Genomic DNA, 23,152 nt, shown 5'->3' with positions numbered 1-23,152 from the left:
ATTAGCTTATTTGTCAGTAGATTTGTAAGAGATGGGTACCCAAAGCGTAACAGACGGACGGACAACCCCATCACTATACACCCCCGCCCCGCTTTTCAAGCGGGGGGTTGGGGGGCATAATAAATATGGGTGTAAATATTAATCAGAGTTAAACACATACATGGTGCACGAGCTGGAGATGAGTGCAGAATGTGTCAACGCTGGCTGCTTTTTCGGCATAGTGCATCTAAATTATAGACTATTACTTGTATAATTATTATGCAGACTGTTGTGTGTACAAGACAATTTTATTAAGTTCTCAACCCCAAGCCTGTTTGTAGACGTTTAACCTACATTCTTAACGTCTGAAAATTTTCCTGATGAAAAAATGATCAAGCAATATTTATCAAAAAAGCTTTTTCATTGTTCCACAGTTCCAGTTTATGTAGTGATAATTATTTAATAAATTCGAATATTTGTGAGAGAGTTTTTCTTTATGATCATTGCTAATGATATCGATCTTTTGTAAATGTTATTAATTTTTTTTCTTGTTTTGAGTCTAATATATAAAACTACTAAATTTAAAAAAAAAGAGGACACTGTAGCGAAGTTGTAGGACGTCCGTCCGTCTGTTACACTTTGGGGTGCTGAGTACACATCTCTTATCTGCAACTCCTTTTATACCACTGAATAAAATTTAATGATACTTTCACAGAATCTTTGTTACATAATGCCATTGTGCACCTCGTATATTACTTTTTGATCGGACACATTTTTGTGGTTTCCAATTGCACAATATAGAACACTGTCAATCTTTCTATAATGTTGAAGGATACCCATCTCTTATCCGTAACTCCTCCTATACCAATGAATACGATTTATTGATACTTTTACAGAATCTTTTTATATAGTGCCATTGTGCACCTTCTATTTTACTTTTTGAGCGGACACTTATTTCGGATCTCCCGTAGCCATTATGAACATATGGGAGGCGGGGGTATCATTTTGTGAGCTAAGTCTCACATTTCCTCTAGTTTTTAATTATTATTATTAGTACTGATTTATTTTATAGTGTTATTATTTGGATGTACTATCCCGAAATAGAAGACACATCATGATGCATGAGCTGGAAGCGAGTGAACTATGTGTCAAACCCTGATTGAAGTTTTTGTCAGTGAAGAATCCAAAAATCTTTTTTGAAATGTAACACAACTATCAATAACAACACTTATCAACAACCATTTAAGAGGAAAAATCATCATAATTAGGATGAAATGTTAATTAATATGAGAAGTAATTCTTGTTATGCTCTTCAGTGTGACATAAAGATATACCAAAGACGATTTGTCACAGTCAACAAGTCATTTTCATTCATAATTCGACTCTATATATCCCAGTGAACTTGAAATAAAAGATACTATAGAGTTTGCCACATCTGCTTTTATACCCCCCGCTTGAAAAGCAGGGGGAGGGGGGTATATAGTGATGGGGATGTCCACCCGTCTGTCTGTACATCTTTCCTTTACGCTTTGGGGTACCCATCTCTTATCCGCAACTTCTCTTATAATACTGAATGAAATTTAATGAAACTTTCACAGAATCTTTGTTACATATATAGTGCCATTGTGCATCTCCTATTTTATTTTTTGATCAGACACATATTTCGGGTTTCCAATAGCAAAACATGGACACTACCATTCTTTCTATAATATTGAGGGGTACTCACGGAATCTTAATTAAATAGTGCCATTGTGCACCTCCTATTTTACTTTTTGATCAGACACTTATTTCGGATCTCCCATACATTGACTTTGCCATTATAAACATGTAGAGGGCGGGGGTATCATTTTGTGAGCTCAGTGCTCACAGTTTCTCTAGTTATACCCCCTGCTTGAAAAGCTGGGGGTGTATAGTGATGGGGTGTCCGTCCGTCTGTATGTACGTTCACTTCGTGATCGATAGGCTCGGGTTCGATTCTCGTTTGCCGCGCTGCGTCAAACAATTGACATAAACATAGGTTTTTTTTTTGCTTTTTTAACGTCCCTTTCGAGAATTTTTCACTCATATCGAGACGCCACTACTTGCTGTTGGAATTCTGCAAATTTTAGACCAATACTCGACACTCAGGGCCATTGCGTACTTTTTGGACCTACTGCGACGTCTATATCTGAGTGAAAAATTCTTGAACAGGATTAAACAAAATACAATCAATCATATATTTTAAACACAGGCACTTAGGGTATGGACCCCCCCCCCTTTTCCATTTTTTTTTCCTTTTTAAATCTGGGATCTAGTCACCTTTTATTCCTATTTTTGTATTCTAATATGCACTATATGTTATCGATAATGTAACCCACTTGTCTCTATAAGCTTTTTCTAAATATATCTTTTTCGACTGATACGGCTTGCAAATCTTTTCTCGTCATCTGCCTCACCTCGCTTAAACTTCGCCTGATTATTTATCTAAAGCATAAGAAAACGTGGAATATGCATACAGCAATAAATTTGCTATGCATTCTTCTTCCTCTTCATATTTCCATTTCATTTTTTATGTGCCCCCGATTTGTAAATATTTCGATTAAATCATCCTCATCTAGGGTAAAGAATGAGTGCACTTTATAGTACGTCATTTGGAACCTTTTCGGCTACCCATTTTAAGCTTTACATTACAATATATCGCTTAATTAAAATATGATTATTGTGCAAGTATATTCTTTAGATATTTATTCCTTGAATTTGTTGTCATACATATTTCTATAAATACAGACAATGTCATTGAAAAGAACATGTAGAAGCCTTAAATTCCGGAAATTTGAACGGGACCACTTTCGTATTTAAGGTATCCGCAAATAGGCGGAGACATTTAAATCGCATGGATGTGGAATGTAAACATTAGCACATATGATTTTTTTTTCGCACTGCGAATTTCAATGGAGAAGAGAGAGATTGTGTAGTTTCATGGTGCACAAATAATAAGTGATTCTAGTGTTTAGGGATGGGGAAGATGTCTCGCCCTGCAGACCATTATACAGAGGCGACATGAGCCTGTACATGTACTTACTAATCACACTGTCAATACCAGAATTCTTTCAAAACACCCCTAATGAAAAAATACAAAGTAAAATAAGAGACATGTAATCTTCAAACCCTATTAAAATTTGCGCAAAAATCTTCCATAGTTTGAAGTTGGAAGTACGATAGATACTGTCACAATAGAAACTTTTTAATGACAAACACAATGAAATGTTCAATGAAAGCCTCAGCGTATCGAACAGTGGAATGTCACGTGAGTAAAGTGATTATAATATCAATCGTTGACACTCGGTGAACTGATAATTTAGTGGCTAATTCGACCGTAGTTTGGAGACTTTTTCAAAAAAATTAGATATGAGCCGCAATTTGTCCAACATTGTCCTTTGGATATGTTGAAGTTTAAATTAAAATACACATTCTGTGCAAATGAGACCAATGGACAAGTTGCGGCTCGATGTAAACAATGTCGTTGAAAACTGGTATGCATATGAATAACAATAGAAATGTGACAAAACTGTTAGACCCCCGTCTCAAAAGCTAGTGTCGCTCGGCATTATTTAATACTTTCATGTAATATAATATACCAAAACCTGCTCTTAAGACATTGTTTAATACCTATAAAACATAAAGTTTATGAATTTCGGAATTTCATTTTGCGCAAAACACCGGGACCCAACTCTCATAGCTTAAGTGCACTCATCCTTTTGTTGGTGTGCACCAGCTAGGACGGAAGTGTTCCAGTGTACCAAAGAATTTGTTCAGGATTTGAAGAGAGCGTGTTGTGTATTGTTCAAATATATGTCACTGGAATAAAGATGGGTCACAAAGAACATACTATACAATGGAAATTGAAAGGTAGCTCAAGGCAATGTGAGGTAAGACATGAAAAATTGATCATGTAACTTCATTTTAAGACAATTATATGTTGATCTATAAATAACAGAATTTTTATTTTGTTTTCAAAAACGTGTGTCAGGTAATCAGTCATGCTATATATTTCAATGCTTTTGCTGAAAGGCGGAGAAGATGAAATATTTAAACCTCTTTTCATTAAGTTTGAAATTCTGTCTATTTTTTCACCAGTGTCCCTTATTACCTGATCGGAGTATTTATTTTTTAGAGGAAAAGAAATAGGGAAATATTGTAAACATAATGGAAACAATAATGAGACATACCATCATTTAATTGTTTTTAGTGGAACGTCTAGCAGCAAATAACGTATACTGTTGCTACTTTTCAACGATTGGCTGGGCCGGGGCATAAAGAGATATAGAGTGTGATCTCTGGAGAGAAATTGCATTTTTTTATTCACAGTAGAGTTTTTGAATATGTCAACTTTTAGATCTATAAACAGTGAATTTCAGGAATTCAATTCTTAGAGAAATCCAATGTTAAAATTTAATCTTGAATTCATTGGAGGTACATTGCTTATAATTTATTTAAAGAAACGTACATTTCCATTTTAATTAATTATTTTCTATATACGAAAGATGATCGATAAAACTAATTATGTTTCTATCTCCTGCAGCGAAACAAAAGTAAATATTAATTCATTTGCAATGTCTGTATCGATCTTTTTAAGACCCCTAAAACCTTTCAAACAACCTGAGCTGGGTTTTAAAAAATTGATTTAAAAAAAGTACACATTGGAGCCCTTAATTCTTAAAACAAGATAAAAACGAACGCATGGCTTTATTGCTAAAACAGTATCCCCTCGCAAAGAGTATATCTATAAATCAAGGCAGCATTCAACATCGATCCCGATGCAAATTGCGTCGCTTTCGTTTCGCACAAGACAAACTAACACACACACACACACATAAACAAACACACACAAGCGCCTTACTATATCCCCTCCAACTCCGTTGCGAGGGGATAAAAATAATTCAGAGAATAACGCGGTGTATTTTCCGCTTATGGTGACGGAGTTTGGGTACTCAGGGATTATATGAACTTCCAAAACGATAGCCAAATGTAAATTAAAGTCAGCGTACAGTTTCACTTCGAAAAAACTAGTTTTCTTTACAGGAAGAATGGTTTGTGATTAATAAAAATTGAAAAGTAACCGGAAAAATCCTTTAAATACTATGAAAATTTCGAATGGCAATGGCGACAATCATAATTTGGAAATAAAGTGTTTATACATCGATGATGGCTGCTCAATGTTGTGATCATAAGTATATTTTGAATGGAATATTTAATTATCAAAGATAAAACCGCACTTATTCATTCTCAGATTCTATTATTCAATCTCGATAATCAATATGGAATAAATATTTTAAAAAGACATTTAAAAGAACCATATCTGTGGAATAAGACATTAATCAAACGCATACTTCTCTTACCATCTCTTGTTTGACTCGCGCATATTACACCAAAGATTAAAGCAAGGTATTTATATTACATTTTTCAGTATTTAAACCAATTCACGAACTCACTACTCAGATTGTTGTCTTTTTTCAAGGAATGGATTCATAGGAAAAAGTGTATATTGTTTCATGTGATCTGATCTTAAGATGTAGACTGCAAACGGATTTACTGTAGGTGTATCGTTTCCGATTATGAATGCTAGGTATAATGAGCAAGATTAATGTGAATCCTACAATAGAGCAAAAGGGTATTAGAGAACCAGAGGAAATTAAATGTCTCAATTTTTTATTGCTTAAATAACAAGGGGATCTACGATCATTTTTGGGTGTATAAATTTTAAAAAGTGGATGGATTCTAGTTCGTTCTTATCAATGTCCATGGTGTGTTTCAAATACATACAAGCTAAAGAAAACTTTGTTTTTAAACTTCTCACGTATTATAGGAAATTTGTCAAAGAGAATCGTGAAAAAAAAATCAAAAAAAAATCAAGTAACCTGAAAGTAAATAGTACTTACTAATCTAAATCACAATATAGTTTGCAGCTATAACATTTCTTTTTTAATCTAGGAAAATCTTTACAGTAAAATAATCAATGTAATAATACACTGTTGAGGATCGAAGGAAAAAAATGTTAGATAGTGCACTTACCGCCAGAAATCAGTTGACCTGGTTGAAGTATGTGCTTTTCAACTATGTATTTAACTAATAGATAACAATTGCCTTTATGTGTTTTTTTAAAAGGAAATTTGAAAAAACTCTACATCCGATTTAAATAAACATTCATTATTCAAATTCACGTAAAATCATATTTACCTACTTAAAATAAGTTGTAAGTCCATCTATCATATTGTACAAAATGATACTATTTACACAAATGTTGAAGGTGTAGTGAAGATTATCTCTAACATATTAACATTTTTTAACAAACTTATCAAGTAGGAAAAGCCTTTAGAAATTCTTAATTTGTCAAATATTTTTCTGCTACACGAATAATTTAAAGGTTATAATCCTAAGTTGACATTACATGTTAAAAATAAAGCAGTCCATTCGATTCTCGACTGACGTTTTGAATTGCAACATCTTACTATTAAAATGCTAACCTGATGCTTCCGAATCTTAAAAATTGTAACATTAAGCTTTATATCTAAAATGTAAAATATCTCTTAAAAAGTATAATTTCAACTGTATGATTTGATAATTGATTCTTATATTTCTAGCATCGTCTGTTCTATTGCTTGGAAAAAATTTGTTGACCGTCTTTCCATTCTATTGAATGCCCAAAACATCTAGTGAAAATATAAATATATGTAAAAGTACTACAGTAAAGCTTGCTTACAAGGACACCTGTATGTAGAACTTTAGCTAATAGGGATTGATTTGAAATTCCCTTGCCATTTTCCTCTTTTTAATCTTTAGAAAGAAAAGGGGATTTGAAATACTCTGTTATAATGAATAATCCGATATTGAAAAGTGAAAATTGTCTTGTAAAGTAAAAAAACGACATATCTTAGTCTTAAATGAGGCCAACGAAGCTATCCTATCTTAGGAGACTTCCTTATCTTAGTCCTAACTTTAAAACGACGACGAGGTTCTTAGGTGATTTAAGGTGACTAAAAAAATTCTAACTCGGATATTTTTTGACAATCAAGGAAAAAAACCCACCAACTTCTCCAAACCTGATAAACCTTTTCTTGTGTGTGTGCGGGTGTGAGGGAGAGTGTGTGCTGGTGGGGGTTAAGTTGCTTATCTTTATAAATATACAGAACATGTTCATGTATGTGACTTTCCTTGCCATTTTAACAAGGGGTACATGTTTTCTAGGGGTTTAAATACTTTATAGTTTTAATGACTCCAAAAATCCCTGGGGACAGAACCCAATGAACCCCACCCACACCTTTTATCTTAGGATAGTCCTAAGATATGCCCTAAGTAATATCCTAAGACACATCTTAAGAATTTTTCATAAGCATGCCTTTGCTGGGAGCATATCATTCCGTACCTCCCCAATAGTTTGCATTATCTTGCTAATAAGGAATGAGCACATTAGTTTCTACATTATAAAGGATGACAGCCGATCTTTTTTGAGAAAAAAAAAACATTTATATACGAGGAGGGTTCTAAAAATAAAATCATTTCACCCTTTTCGCGTGAAAATCGTGTAAATATCTTAATTACTGAAACCACATACTCATTGACACGTTAGATTGGACACTGAACCGTAGCGGAAGAAAATTTCACTGAGATAGCTGCAGTGTACATTGCTTTATAGCGTATTAATTACACTATACTCAAAATGTTTGGAAAAAGAGCAAACAAAGCACTTGAAATTAGGGCCTACCTTAAATTTAGGTACTTACTTGGCATTAAATGTGATATCTATGGGAATGATCAAATTCTATTTCTAGGTTGGTTGCTAAATTTAAAACACCTCAAAGATGCTGCTTGGCAAGGTCGCCCTGCAACAGATACAACCAATAATCACACCGTAAAAAATCGTAAAAATCCACCACATCTTACAGAAAGACGCAAGATGTACCGTGTGGCAAATTGGCTCGAATGACAAACTTGTCTTAAGCACGTGTTCATGGTGTTTTGAAATGAAATATATGGAGATAACGAACAGTATTCAAGCTTAAAAGTCCATTATACAATACAAAATAGGAGCAGAGCAAACACGAACCTCCAAACATCAGAGGTGGGATCAGGTGCCATGGAGGAGTGAGCATCCCCTGCCGACCGGTCACACCCGCCGTGTGCTCCTTGTCATGATCGGGAAATAACGGAAAAATCCGTCGACAATTCAGTGTGTAAATAATGGCCTAACAATTAGTATGAAAAACGTCAGTCAGCATTTGACTTAATGATAAATTGTATTTGCTGACAAGGTCATTGTATCGACCATAGAACTTACGAAATGATGACTTTAAACGGTACAGCTGATATTCTTGTTTCATCAACTTATTTGTCAATAATCTACCTCGTTTTAGAAATTGTACATACGTAGAGCATGCTCTTGCGTATCGAATCAACTGAGACATATATACCCCGTATGCAGGTGTTGAAGGTATATTGCTGCATAAGTAAGGGAAGTTGACGATTGAAAAGTTAAAGTCATCACGTTTATCATAAAGCTTGGTTGTTAGATTACCATTAACGTCTTTTTCAAGTAAAATATCCAAATATGAAACAGATGTGTCAGACTCTGTGGTATCTTTTATCTCAAGTTCACCAGGATATATCGTATCGACATAAGAATGAAAATAGCCATTGTTAATTGACAGTACGTCGTCGATATATCTAAATGTCGAGTTGAACGCCACAGCAAGTGTTTTCTTCTTTTCACGTACAGATTTTGGACAAATTCTGCTTCATATGAATACAAAAAAAGGTCTGCTAATAACGGGGCGAAATTGGTACCCATAGGTATTCCTATAGATTGTTGGAAGACCTGGTCTCCAAAAACCACATAGATACTGTCAATCAGAAACTCAAGCATCTTTTTAATGTCAACTTCAGAGTACTTGTGTGTACAATCAGAATGTTTTTTAACAAAATAATTTTGCAAATGACCAATGACAAGGTAAGTATATTTACGAGTTCCATTTTTATTGAAAAAGCAGCTGTCAATGATATTAAAAAGCCTGGACTTTAATTTATCGTGGGGAATGGTTGTGTATAAAGTTGAAAAGTCGTAAGTTTTTAAGCTGTTGATTTTGGTAAAATCTTGTGATTTCAAATTTTCCAAAAGTTCCTTGGAATTTTTAAGTATCCACATCTGATTTACACCACTTCTCGAATATATTGTTGTACAGTACTCTTGAAGTTTCTCCTTCACCACTGTTAATATCTTAGTGAGGAGTAAAGAAAGAGGCTTGGTTGAACATTTACTGGAACCCGCTATGTATTTTGTTTGTAAGGATTTTTATGAAGTTTCGGAGTCCAATATAAATATGGTAATTCGAATTCATTTTGGTTGTTTGGAATATTAAAAATATTCAAAACTGACATATGATTTTGAAGAATTTCTTCCTTAGAAAGGGAACTATGAGTGTAAGTTGGATTACCACTTGTAGAATTAAATCCAAGTTCCTCTGAAATACATTTAATATAATGAGCCTTACAAACAAAGACAATGTTGTTACCTGCTTTGTCAGCAGGGACCAGTACGTACTGATCATGTAATCTATCTAATTCTTTTTTCACTTCTGGATTATTGAATACAGAAGGATAGATGGTTTTCATATTGCCTCTCAATCTTTTAATGCGCGATTTTAACATACATCTGATACATTTAATCCATTCTTTTACAGGAATGATCGGCATGCATGTGATAGACAGCATCATAAGTTTGTAGACATTTTGTAAAACAATGAGCGTTCAAATTATAATTTTAATTGATATATTAATTTTGTACATTGAGTTTATTAATATTTTAAATATTGTGTTTTGAATTATAATTGATACTATCAGTGTATAGAGCGACGGACAATAACTTCTTAATTATGATCTTGTTTACAAACTCTGGGAGTGGATGCAATAAGTGAGCGTCTTCATTTGACGGACAATCAGTTTTTACGATGGGTTGTTTTCGAACATTGACACTTTCCAATCAGACTTTGTGCAAAGCTGCAACCATCTAATTAACCGAAGAATGTGCAAGATACACAATGTTAATGTAAACAGAGGACATTGCCGTATTCTATAAGGAGAGATGAGAGACAGTGCTTCAGTGAGGGGCGAACTATATTAATATTAATTTAGTGACAATGTAACTTACTGATTGTTATTACCAAATACGTGATCCCTATGATGCAGCTTCTTGTACAAAAGATGTGCGCACTGAGTATCAATAGCTTTTACCATCTTAGCTCTAAGACTGACTACGAGAGCTTTTAAACATCTTAGCTCTTACAATGATTATGTGAGCTTTCACCACCTTAGCTCTGAGACCGGCAGCCATTGAACTTTTTTTATGTACCATTGTTTTGCCTTTGCTGTGACTTTATAATAAAACTATAAACTTACAAATGCCTTCTTAATCCAAACACATTGAGAAATTGTATTATAATTTTAAGCATTGCAATTGTAAAAAGCTTTGCTTTTTTTCAATTTAGTTGACTAAAATTAATATTTTTCCTTTAAGTATCCCCCGCCTAATTAGTATGGTGTGTAAAGAATTCCCCGTAAAACAAGGTTTCTATTTGAAAAAATCTGCAGGTAGATTAATTATCATTTACAGTTTCCCTTTATTTTCTTCGCAGAGGTTGCACATACTGAAATGAAATTTGGTATTCAGTTTTATCATAAAAAAATATCTAGGTCAAGTTCTGTTTTGGGTACGATCAAGCATATTTTGACAGAGTTATGTCCCTTTGACTTTGAAAAATTGCAATTTGGGGGGGGGGGGTCAAGTGTTTCACAAACATCTCTTGTGAATAAAATGAATATTCCTTTAAAAATTTTATTGTTTTGTTGAATACCAGAAATTCTTTAGATTGGTTTTTTTTTTTTCAGGAAGGTCTCCACTTGTCACTTTCTTTTTTCAAGGCTTTTTAGTCGCCCGCGTGGCGCAATGGTTAGAGCGTCTGCTCTAGAGTCGCGGCGTAAGGAGTTGATCCTTACGTCGCGGGTTCAAATCCCACTGTGGGACATGGAGACCGGTGCTTCGGATGAGACCGTATAAACCGAGGTCCCGTGACGCAGTAGGTGCTGGCACGAAAAAGATCCCTCACTGCTCAATGGCCGTAAGTGCCGAGTATAGGACAAAATTTGCAGCTCTCCACCGGCAAGTGGTGGCGTCTCCATATGAGTGAAAAATTCTCGAAAGGGACGTTAAACAACATACAAACAAACAAAACAAACAACGTTTTTTTTATCATTCAAATTCACTACAACTTTACCACTAGTAAAAAAGTCCATCTTTATGGACAATAAATTATACACTGTAGAAATCTGGCTTAAAATTAAGGAAACAGTGTTTCATTTCATGGGCTTAACGTGCCATATGACGCTTTTTAAAGACGAATTACAATAAGATACTGTTAATCACAAATATACCAGAGAGGAGGGTTCTACTTTTCTTGATTTTCCTCCTTAATATCATCAATTCTGTCTAAAGAAAGAAATAGGACGTATTGTGTATATATACGTATACTGATACGAATATTTGTAGGGATGTCAACGAATAGTCGACCATTCGACCATCAGTCGAATGGACCGACGATCGAATAATGAAACGACATTCGAATATTATTTATAAATAAATACAATAAAAGAGTGATAACGAGAGGAAATTCTGATCTCAAAATTGAGAAACTGTCTTTCCTCAGAGGCAGTCGATAAGATGATTTTTCTCAACAAAAACGGTTGACTTTCTATGTACATATAGAAAGTACTGTCAGTAATTAAATAATTATACGTGCTTCACTAACGTGAGAATTGTTTGTCAATGACTGTCTGTGTTGTTTTCTGTAATAAATTATCCATAAATATACTGGGCTTTATTTGTAAAATTTTTAATTGGTCTTGATCTTATACCATGTACCAATTATATTTTGTTATTTTAAGATTGTTCAAATGCAAGGAACACACAAACCCGTGACATGTTTTGACATTTCAACAATTATTAAAACAATTCGCTTACATTTTAATGACATTTTGATAGTCGGAACAGCCAAAAACTCATTAATCAGTATCTAACTGTTTAAAAGTATCACAGGCACCTGATGTTTGGATAGTGTGAGATTACACCCCACTCTCCACCCGGATTATTTTCAAAATAAGCTTTAAAAAATATAGGCTGGCAATTTTTTTAATGCTTACTAAGATATAAAAAAAATGACTATACAATGAATTTATGAATTTGATTGAAATCATAAATTGGGGGGAATAAATAGCTCTCTAAATTTATTTCATGTACGCATGCTATCAACACGTTGGATTAATTTTGAAGTTACTTTTTAAATAGGTTTAAGTAAAAGGGTTTTTGAGTTATAAATACGTAATGTACCAAAGAAGTTTGAAATAAAATTTTATTTTCAGAAAATGTTCCGAATATTCAACTATCGTTCGAATAATGCAACCGAATAATCGACTAAGGAAAATAAATATTTTTACATCCTTAAATATTTGTCATCCAATTTTCACATTAGGTTACTCGTGCGATGTGACACAATTGTTCCATAAAATATACAAATATACCTCATTTTTGTCAATTTTCTGAGATCTTACTTTTATTTCAAATTCTATAGAGTGTTAAAAATGACGGCGGAAAATGGGGATCATTTTCCCGAAATTCATAATTATAGAGTTTCACTTTGGAAAAACTCGCATAGACATTGAAAATGTTTGAACAGCCTTGAGAAAGACAAAATGTGACGGCAAAAAAAAATTTAAAAAAGGGAAAACATATTCAATGGCGAGAAAACAGAAAATTTCAACTTGTGATAATTTAAGTCCAAAATAGTCTTTCATTTTTCAATGGAATGAATAAACTAGATCATTAAATTAAACGAAAATAGAGACTTATGCAAAAGTTTCTGTTTTACCGGGAAAGTTTCGCGTTATAACGCGAAAGTTTCGCATTTATTCGCGAAAGTTTTGCGTTTATTCGCAAAAGTTTTGCGTTTATTCGCAAAAGTTTCGCGTTGTAACCCAATTTTTTTACCTACGAAAATGAGCTCAATGGGCTTTAGTACAAAATATAGTCTTTCGTATTTCTTTGTAATGAATAAACTAGATCATTAAATTAAAAGAAAATAGAGTCTCTGTTTTTCAGGGAAAGTTTCGCGTTTATTCGCGAAAGTTACGCGTTATAATGCGAATTGTTTTTTTAAACTACGGAAATGAGCTCAATGGGCTTTCGTAGCATCTTAAGGTATATGCATTAAAATATTGCTCTTTAGTACTTCATATTCTATGAATGATTCACAACAAGCTTTCAGTGAATAGTACACAAGGTATTGCAGGGCGTCATGTGTGCAAATAGTTAAATTTGCCGGATGCCTCATCTGGGTTCAAATGGATCGGCCGAAGCCGATCCCAAGAAATCTAAAGCTTAGAAAGATTAACGTTAGGTCGAAACCTCAGAGAGTCCGTGTTAAAATGCAAAGAAATCATTAAAATAGTATCAAAAAAATACCAAAAAGACTTTTGATAATTTAATTACTGATGATGAGACCTGGGTATACTATTTTGAGCCAAATTCCTGTGCCAAAGGGCAAAACAATCACAGGTAACTTCTATAAAAATGTTGTTATTTAAAAAAAACTGAAGAAATATTACGAAAGTCGTCTCCCCAAAACAGGTGTGAAGTATCTCCGACTTTTGCACGACAATGCGCCTGCCCACAAAGCAGGCATTGTGACCGAGTATTTGGAGGCGGAAATGGTTACTGTCATACCACACCCCCTGTTTTCAGATTTAGCCTCATGCGACTTCTTTCTGTTCCCCAAACTTAAATTTCACCTATCTGGAAAAAGATACAAATCACAAAATACCCTTGGGTCTGCAATTTATAGTATATGATGGGTGTCCCTATTGAGGAGTATGAAAAATGTTTCTAGAAGTGGATTGATCGTCTAAACAAGAGGGCCATGGGCCATAACGCTCACATGAGTAACTTTGGTCCTGCTGTTCTTCACCAGATTTTCCTCCTTGTAATATTTACCGTATTGTGGCCCCATCCTACCCCTGGGGTCATGATTTGAACAATTTAGAATCTACTCTACCCCAGAAAGCTTCCACAGCTTAAGTTTCAGCTTTTCTGGTCCAGTAGTTCTTGAGAAGATTTTTAAAGATTTTTTCCTATATTTTCAATGTAAAACTTTGATTCCCTATTGTGGCCCCATTCTACCCCCGGTAACCATGGTTTGAACAATAGTGAATCTACACTACTTGAGGTTGCTTCTACATAAGTTTCACCTTTTCTGGCCCAATGGTTCTTGAGAAGACGATTTTAAAAGATTTTTCTTATATATTTCACTGTAAAACTGATTTCCTTTTGTGGTACCACCCTACCCCCGGGGTAATGATTTGAACAATTTAGAATTAACACTACCCCAGGTGGCGTCCACATAAATTTGAGCTTTTCTGACCATGTGGTTCTTGAGAAGATTTTTTAATCCCCCACTCTAATTTGTCTTTTCTTGATTATCTCCCCTTGTAAGGGGGCTCAGCCCTTCATTTTAACAATTTAAACTTCCCTTCACACAATGATGCTTTTTACCAACTTTGGTAAAAATTGACCAAGTGGTTCTTGAGAAGAAGTTGAAAATGTGAAAAGTTTACAGACGGACGGACGGACGACGGACAACAGGTGGTCGGAAAAGCTCACTTGAGCTTTCAGCTCAGGTGAGCTAAAGAGTGTATCCAGGCCAAGGGTGATACTTTGGAGGACAGGGACGAATAAAAGGATCAAAGATTAATAAATGTTGGTGGAAACAGCCAAGTGTCATTATTTTTGGAACATCCCTCGTATACACAGCAAATAACTGTTCGGCTGTTTATACTATCTAGCCCGCGTTCGATTTCACAACCTACGACACCCATTTCTTAGGAAAACTGTTAACATAGTGTTTTAATCAACCAAACCGTACAATATTTACTAAATTGAATGGAAAATAACTCTTCATAGCATCAAAACTAGACCAGGACAATTCTCTCAAGGCCCTTATCTATGATAGATCTGTCATAAATTCTTTTTGAAAAATATCATAACCAATATTTATATATCCTATATATGGACTTTAAATCGTTTATTGAGATGCTTACTGAATTACATTTTTCTTTCTCACATTTCTCCCAATGGATGATATTTAAATCCTCATTCTCAATAGACTGAATCATTCTATCGATAATTTGCTAGTATTTTTAAATCAAAATACTGCAAATTTTGAAAAATATAATCTAGTGGTTTTGAAGAAAATTAGAGATAGTTTACACAGAGAAAAAAATATATACAAAAGTCCTTTGATATATTTCACTTGAATTTTCAGCCTACACATGAGATCTAATTTATTTGACCAATTATCTTTGAGAATAATTTTGGAAACTGATTAACATCATAAAAATTAGAGAAGTTAGATTCAATTTTAAAAAAAAATAAATTATTTTCCAAAAATTATATCACATGTCGATTTCTCGTATAACATTATCTAAATGTAATTATATTGAAGAGGTATCTATCAAGATAAGTATACCTTATGATTCTACTCTAACTATTAGTTGTAAAACAGTGGTACATAACAATATCATTAACTTGAAAAAATTTGAATATTGAATGTATACAAAGCGAAGAGATTCATAACATGAGCTGTTCATCTTAAAGTATAGTGTTTCATAAGTGGCAACATGTACTGGTCAATTATATGAAGAACGAATTAAGTCACGGGTTCATGGGATTTTCCTGGCACATGACAATCATTATAATATCCTAATCTCCTCCTGGTCTTTATTTATAATACTTATTTCATTTTCCAACAACGTACAAAAATTATTAGTTTTAGTCGAATAGTTTCTGAAATATTCAAAAAGTTCTCCTCTGTCCCTCAGTACTAAGAAAACAAACTAAATGCATTAATATCAATGTAAATGTATTAGATATAATTATGAGTAAAAAAATGTTATATATATATATATATATATATATATATAAAGCACAATTTACAACAACTCTTAAACTAACATAACTGCCCTAAGTGAAGAAATATTATTATAGAAAGCACAAAGAAATTCACTTTTATAAGGATACCCACTTCCGCCCCAGCCCGGGGTTGAACTTTCGACCTACGGAATCTGTCTCCTAGCAGTACAGGAACAGCGCGTTAGACCGCTCGGCTATCTAGGCAAGTCAAAAAACTTGCTTTCGATGCCGATGGAATTCTCACAGCGCTGCCCTACACTACATGGTCATTGAGAATAGAAGTGAGATACAGTTATTTGGACATTAGTTTTATTAGAGGATCGTTACCAATACACGTTGTAATGAAATTAATTTTATTTATAAAGCACAATTTCCAAATAACTGTATCTCACTTCTATTCTCAATGACCATGTAGTGTAGGGCAGCGCTGTGAGAATTCCATCGGCATCGAAAGCAAGTTTTTTGACTTGCCTAGATAGCCGAGCGGTCTAACGCGCTGTTCCTGTACTGCTAGGAGACAGATTCCGTAGGTCGAGAGTTCAACCCCGGGCTGGGGCGGAAGTGGGTATCCTTATAAAAGTGAATTTCTTTGTGCTTTCTATAATAATATTTCTTCACTTAGGGCAGTTATGTTAGTTTAAGAGTTGTTGTAAATTGTGCTTTATAAATAAAATTAATTTCATTACAACGTGTATTGGTAACGATCCTCTAATAAAACTAATGTCCAAATAACTGTATCTCACTTCTATTCTCAATGACCATGTAGTGTAGGGCAGCGCTGTGAGAATTCCATCGGCATCGAAAGCAAGTTTTTTGACTTGCCTAGATAGCCGAGCGGTCTAACGCGCTGTTCCTGTACTGCTAGGAGACAGATTCCGTAGGTCGAGAGTTCAACCCCGGGCTGGGGCGGAAGTGGGTATCCTTATAAAAGTGAATTTCTTTGTGCTTTCTATATATATATATATATATATATATATATATATATATATATAAAGCACTAAAAGTGACCAACGACACGAACAAAAAAATTGTGAAATTTTCGTGGCGACCTGTCTCGTCCTCAGGACAAAGAAAAAAGAATAATTAATGTGTAAGTTTTAAAGACCTTTCACCATTATAAACACATCTTTGGTTTTTTTCCATAAGTTATATTTAGTAACTCAAGTCAATATCGTAAAATGTTATTTTGCAAGTGATAGCAAGCAAACCAGTCAGATTTATTGAATTACACAGTAAAAATTATATATATATATATATATATATATATATATATATATATATATATATATATATATATATATATATATATATATATATATATATATAAAGCACTAAAAATGACCAACGACACGAACAATAATAATTGTCAAATTTTCGGGACGACCTGTCCCTTCCTCAGGACAAAGAAAAAAGTTAAGAAGTCATAAAAACAAAGGAAATAGAGAAACAAAACCAACTAGCACTACTACTAAACTACCAAACACTAAATATTTACAGTGTTACATGTTTAATTTGAAGTTTATAAACAGTTGTGAAGAAAGAAATCTGGAGCGCTATGAATTGCGTCCAGTCTATCTGGTGTACTCTACATCTGAATTATTTAGAAAATTCATAATATATCATAAATGGACCAGACCGTAACATTAAAGGTCCACTAACTATCCACTACATCCGGAAACTACATCATTTAAATGATATTGTTTTCTGATTTTCACAACAGAGAGTTGTTAATTTGGTTTTAATAATTAAGGAATTACTTATGTCCTTAAAATACCTTCACTTATTCCCGACCACAATCACCTGAAGTGTCAACAATGTATCACCCTCTGGTTTTCACCGTCGTGATTATTTGGAGAATTAGCTGTGTCTGATGTGAGTAAATCACAATCACAGTATAAATCTAAAAAGACAGAATCAAATCTGTAGAAATACAATGAACTTTATTGCTTTAGACCAGATCGGAAAGTGTTTTTTTCAATACAAATCAATATCAATCAATTATAATAAAGTTTACAAACAGTAGTAGTCACGAACAACATCGGAAGTATAAAAAGGTAAACATCATTATTTATAAACAAAGTCACGAACACTATCGGAGAAAAATCCATTTATGAAAGAAAATAAACTTTTTACCAAAATAAAGAATAATTAAGCTTACCGATTAAACTGTAACAAATGTTTGTCATAATGATCAATAGATAAATAAGCAAGTATCAAAGATTAAATAAATTTAAGAAGTTTTAGAATTTAGCGCTACTACTTTCGGCTTATAAACACTAAGTTATTCGCCTCCGCTTACTAAAGAGTTACGCATAAAATTTAAGCGGTAAATTCGAAACACAAAAATTTCAAAGTAAACAAAAAGTAAAAATTCAAAGAAAAACTTTTAGAAAATTATAAACAAAATATGATTTAGAGATTAAGTAAAAATAAAATGAATTGATATGAATTTGCAAATTACAATAAAATATTTTCTACCAGTAAGTAAGTTCTGAATGAAAAATAATTTTAAACACAATACTTAAACAGTAAAAATAATCAAACAAAGAAGTCTACAAATTCCTTTTAAAATTCTTAACTTAACCTAAATGAAAACTTTCAATCTTATTTAAATGTCGTTATTTTAAGATGAAAATTATTTAAGTAATTAGAATAAAAATTCAAGCTTACCTAAAAAGACAGAATCAAATCTGTAGAATTACAATGCACTTTATTGCTTTAGACCAGATCGGAAAGTGATTTTGCTAAAATCACTAACCGATGCGGTCATTCTACAGACTTGGACTCTGACCAATCAGGAAGCACGTTACAGAATAGTTTTAGCCAATTTCGGCAAAATTTCTTTTATGTTTGACACTAATCACTCAACTAATGAAAGTGTTACTTCAATTACTTATCTGTCCGCGGACACTTTTTTATAACAAAGACGGATTAAGAAAAGCCGAAACAAAGTAAACATTTTCCGTGATGAGGAATTTCGAAGTGTCAAGTTAAGTGTATAAAGAATTTATTTCCAAAGATGCCGAAATAAAGAAGAATTTATTTATTTACTCATTGGCTTGATATGACTATTTGATCTTAAGAGACATGCTAATTTAATACAAAGGAAGTGAGAATTAACTTTGTTACCTAGAAATCTAAAATCTAAATATTCACAAGTAACGACATGTCACTAACAAAAGAACAAAAGATTTTTCTTCAATTAAACTAAACATGACAAGAAACTGTGCAAAATTGAGTAACTTTACATTTTGACAACTGAATTTAAACTATATTTCCGTTTTCATTAATCAAAAATCATATGTTTAAGCTATATTGCAATTTAAAATCATGAATTAAAAATTCATTTATTTATAACGAGATTGTTATAGATAAGTTTAAACTTTAGATTTAAACTTTTAATGTAACAAATGTACATCTCTCATTAACCCCCCACCCACCCATTCCGGGTGCTCGATGTTTCGGGACCCCGACGTTTCGAGACCTGACTAATGCGACGTTTCGGGGCTAGCGACAAGACGGTTCGGGACTTGATTAAAGACGGTTACACTTTGCTGTAAGTGTCAATTCATTATAGGCTTGTTTCGCTATAAGCATGCTTTACTGTATAAGAAAAAAATTCATTCTCAAGAACCACTAGGCAAGAAAAGATGAATCTTATGTAAAAGTTTCATTAACATAATGTAGAAACAAATTCGTTTTTTCACAACTACTCCTCCTACAGGTCTGATGCAACAAGTAGACTCTACTAGTCTACATATTGTTTTTGTCAGTTTTCTTCTTCAATCAAATTTTGTCCGAGCGGTAACTTGACAACCCTTTGACATTAAGACTTCAAACTTGAAACATGGAGAGGTGGTATGGAATTGGGGTTGAGGCCACCAAGCTTTTCATTACCTTGACCTTTCGATAAGGTCAAGGTCAATCTTTACATGAATCTATAGTCCAGGGGCCCGTTTTACAAAAGAACTTACGACTAAAACCAAAATTTAATTCTTCTTATAGCTTTCTAATTTACATTAAATTAAAAATGATTTTATTATTTTTAAAAGGATTATAGTATGATAAATTTATTCTAGCAATATTGAACAGAATCATTAATTTTGCAAAATTTTACAATCTACGAAAGTTTTTGGCCTTAGTCGTAATTCCGTTTGTAAAACGGGCCACAGCTATAACCTGAGAACCCTTTGACATTATTATTTCAAATTTGTTACATAGAAAAAAGACATTTACAAAAGATGCACTGCACTCAAATTTTGACCTTGACTCCTTTCTTCATTAAAGGTCAAATTGAGAAAAACACCTCCAAACCATAACTTTGGAACCTTTGGCATTAAAACTTCAATCTTGGAACATGGAAAGGTGGTATGGAGAAAGGGTGCATGCAAACAAAATTTTTTACCTTGTTTTTGTATTTTTAAAAAAAAAAAAAAACGTCATTTTTCGAACCCATTTGACCCAATGGTGAAAATGAAACTTACGAAACCTTATTGCACATCTACAGGACACCACCAATCATCTTCCAAAAGATGATTAGGTTACTGTGTAAAATGTAAGAGGAGTTCTGGGAACCACTGGGTCTTTTTTATAAAAAAAAACATCATTTATTGACCCCCATTTGACCCCCAGGGTGAAAATGAAAATTCCGATACCTAACTGCAGATCTACATGACACCACCAATCACCTTCCAAAAGATGATTAGGCTATTGTGTAAAATGTAGGAGGAGCTCTGGGAACCAGGGTCTTTTTGTATTTAAAAAACCGTCATTTTTCGACCTCCATTTGACCCCCAGGGTGAAAATGAAGATTCTAAAACCTTATTGTACATATACAGGACACCACCAACCATCGTCCAAAAGTTGATTAGGCTACTGTGTAAAATGTAAGAGGATTTCAGGGAACCAGGGCCTATTTGCATAACCCCCCCCCCATTTTTCCACCCCCATTTGACCCCCAGATTTAAAATGCTTCCAATACTTTATTGCACATCTACAGGACACCACCAACAATCTCCCAAAAGATGAGTAGGCTACTGTGTAAAATGTAAGAGGCGTTCTGGGAACCAGGGGCTTTTTGTATAAAAAAAACCCCATCATTTTCGACCCCCATTTGAACCCCAGGATGAAAATAAAAATTCCCAAACCTTATTGCACATCTACAGGACACCACCAACCATCGTCCAAAAGTTGATTAGGCTACTGTGTAAAATGTAAGAGGATTTCAGGGAACCAGGGCCTATTTGCATAACCCCCCCCCCATTTTTCCACCCCCATTTGACCCCAGATTTAACATGCTTCCAATACTTTATTGCACATCTACAGGACACCACCAACAATCTCCCAAAAGATGAGTAGGCTACTGTGTAAAATGTAAGAGGCGTTCTGGGAACCAGGGGCTTTTTGTATATAAAAAAAAACATCATTTTTCGACCCCCATTTGAACCCCAGGATGAAAATAAAAATTCCCAAACCTTATTGCACATCTACAGGACACCACCAACCATCTCCCAAAAGATGATTTGGCTACTGTGTAAAATGTAAGAGGAGTTCTGGGAACCAGGGGCTTTTTGTATATATAAAAAAAAGTCATTTTTCCACCCCCTACTTGAACCCAAGGGTGAAAAAATAAATTCCGAAACCTTATTGCACATCTACAGGATACTACCAATCTCTTCCAAAAGATGATTAGGCTACTGCATAAAATGTAAGAGGAGTTCTGGGAACCAGGGGTTGGTAGAAAAACATCATTTTCGACCCCATTTGACCCCCAGGGTGAAAATGAAAATTCCGAAACCTTATTGTTCATCTACAGGACACCACCAATCATCATCCAAAATGATTAGGTTACTGCGTAAAATGTATGAGGAGTTCTCGGAACCAGGCTTTTGTAGAAAAAACGTCAATTTTGAACCCCGTTTTGCCCCAAGGTTAAATTGAAAACTCCAAAACCTTGTTTCACATCTATAGGACACCAAATATCATATTCCTGAAGATTAATTAAATTCTGCTTAAAATGTAGGAGTAGTTAGTTTAAGAAGAAAGTGTGACAGACGGACGAACGGACATGAGTAACAACAACATACCCGAAATTTCTTTAGAGAGTGCGGGTATAATTATCAGGAATATATACATTTGATGATCCCGTTCAAGCGAGCGCCCTATCGCTCTACCACTATATAATACGCTATTTGTCCAAATTTAGTTGAACTGTTGTACCAACTTAAATTTTCTTGTCATAGATACAAACAATATTTTTAAAGTGCGTGATATACAAAAGGAATGTTTTATTTCAAAATTTAAAGGGTACATGTATATTTAACTGCAAAAAAGTTTCACCATGAAATATATCATTATAGGATATTTTGATTTTTGAAACATAAAAGTATCGAAAAACTCTCAGAATACTCGAGTCACAAATTGACTGTATGAATGGAATATGTGTCTTTGTGAAACAAATAAAATCTTAACCAACATATTTCATCAATTCTTATCACAGAAGTTTTAAATATGAAAAGTTTTACATTAAAGAGCAGTTACCAGAATAGTACTATTGAAGTGAAAAATTGTAATATCTCGGTGACACAAAAAGTACAGCAAATTACGTTACAAATTTCTATTGTCGTGAAACCCTATAACCTTTATTGCTTTCCTTTTTAAAATTATACAATTTTTTGTAGTATTTTGTTTTGTAAGAAAACTACGTATTTTTTGTTTTCAAATATGAATTAAAAATTCCAGTATAATCCATAGAATTCAAAATTTCCGTTTTCTTGTGACTTACGTTATTCATATATGTCTACCTTTAATACAGCAGCTACGTGGAATGCAAATAATCAAAAATGAAATTATCAATGATGCCATTACTTTACCGAGCACAAATTGGGTATTTATTATTCATTTAAATTATTAGAATTTTGAAGTTTTCAAACTACCTTGGATCATATGATTAAGCATGAAATGAAAATTGTTGCACGAAAAGATTTCAATGTGAAGCTTCATTTGGATACTACTTATTCAAGAAAATGTTATTTAAATAATTATCATCCCTGCTTGGTTGACGGATGAACATCCTTTTACAATGATTAAACACTTTATAAGTCTCATGTATGAATAAATATCTCCCTT

General features: G+C 33.6%; 1 protein-coding gene across 1 annotated transcript in view; it reads right to left on the bottom strand.

Annotated features, from left to right (window-relative positions):
* LOC133192307 (U5 small nuclear ribonucleoprotein 200 kDa helicase-like) overlaps nucleotides 1–23,152 on the bottom strand; it is a 131,327-nt gene that overhangs the window by 39,995 nt on the left and 68,180 nt on the right. The gene's annotated exons all lie outside the window — the stretch shown is intronic.

Source organism: Saccostrea echinata, unplaced genomic scaffold (genome assembly GCF_033153115.1).
Source record: "Saccostrea echinata isolate AGI-Se365-2 ecotype Australia unplaced genomic scaffold, CSIRO_AGI_Sech_v1 ptg000025l, whole genome shotgun sequence".
NCBI classification, from domain to species: domain Eukaryota; kingdom Metazoa; phylum Mollusca; class Bivalvia; order Ostreida; family Ostreidae; genus Saccostrea; species Saccostrea echinata.
This window is presented reverse-complemented; position numbering and strand designations above follow the sequence as displayed.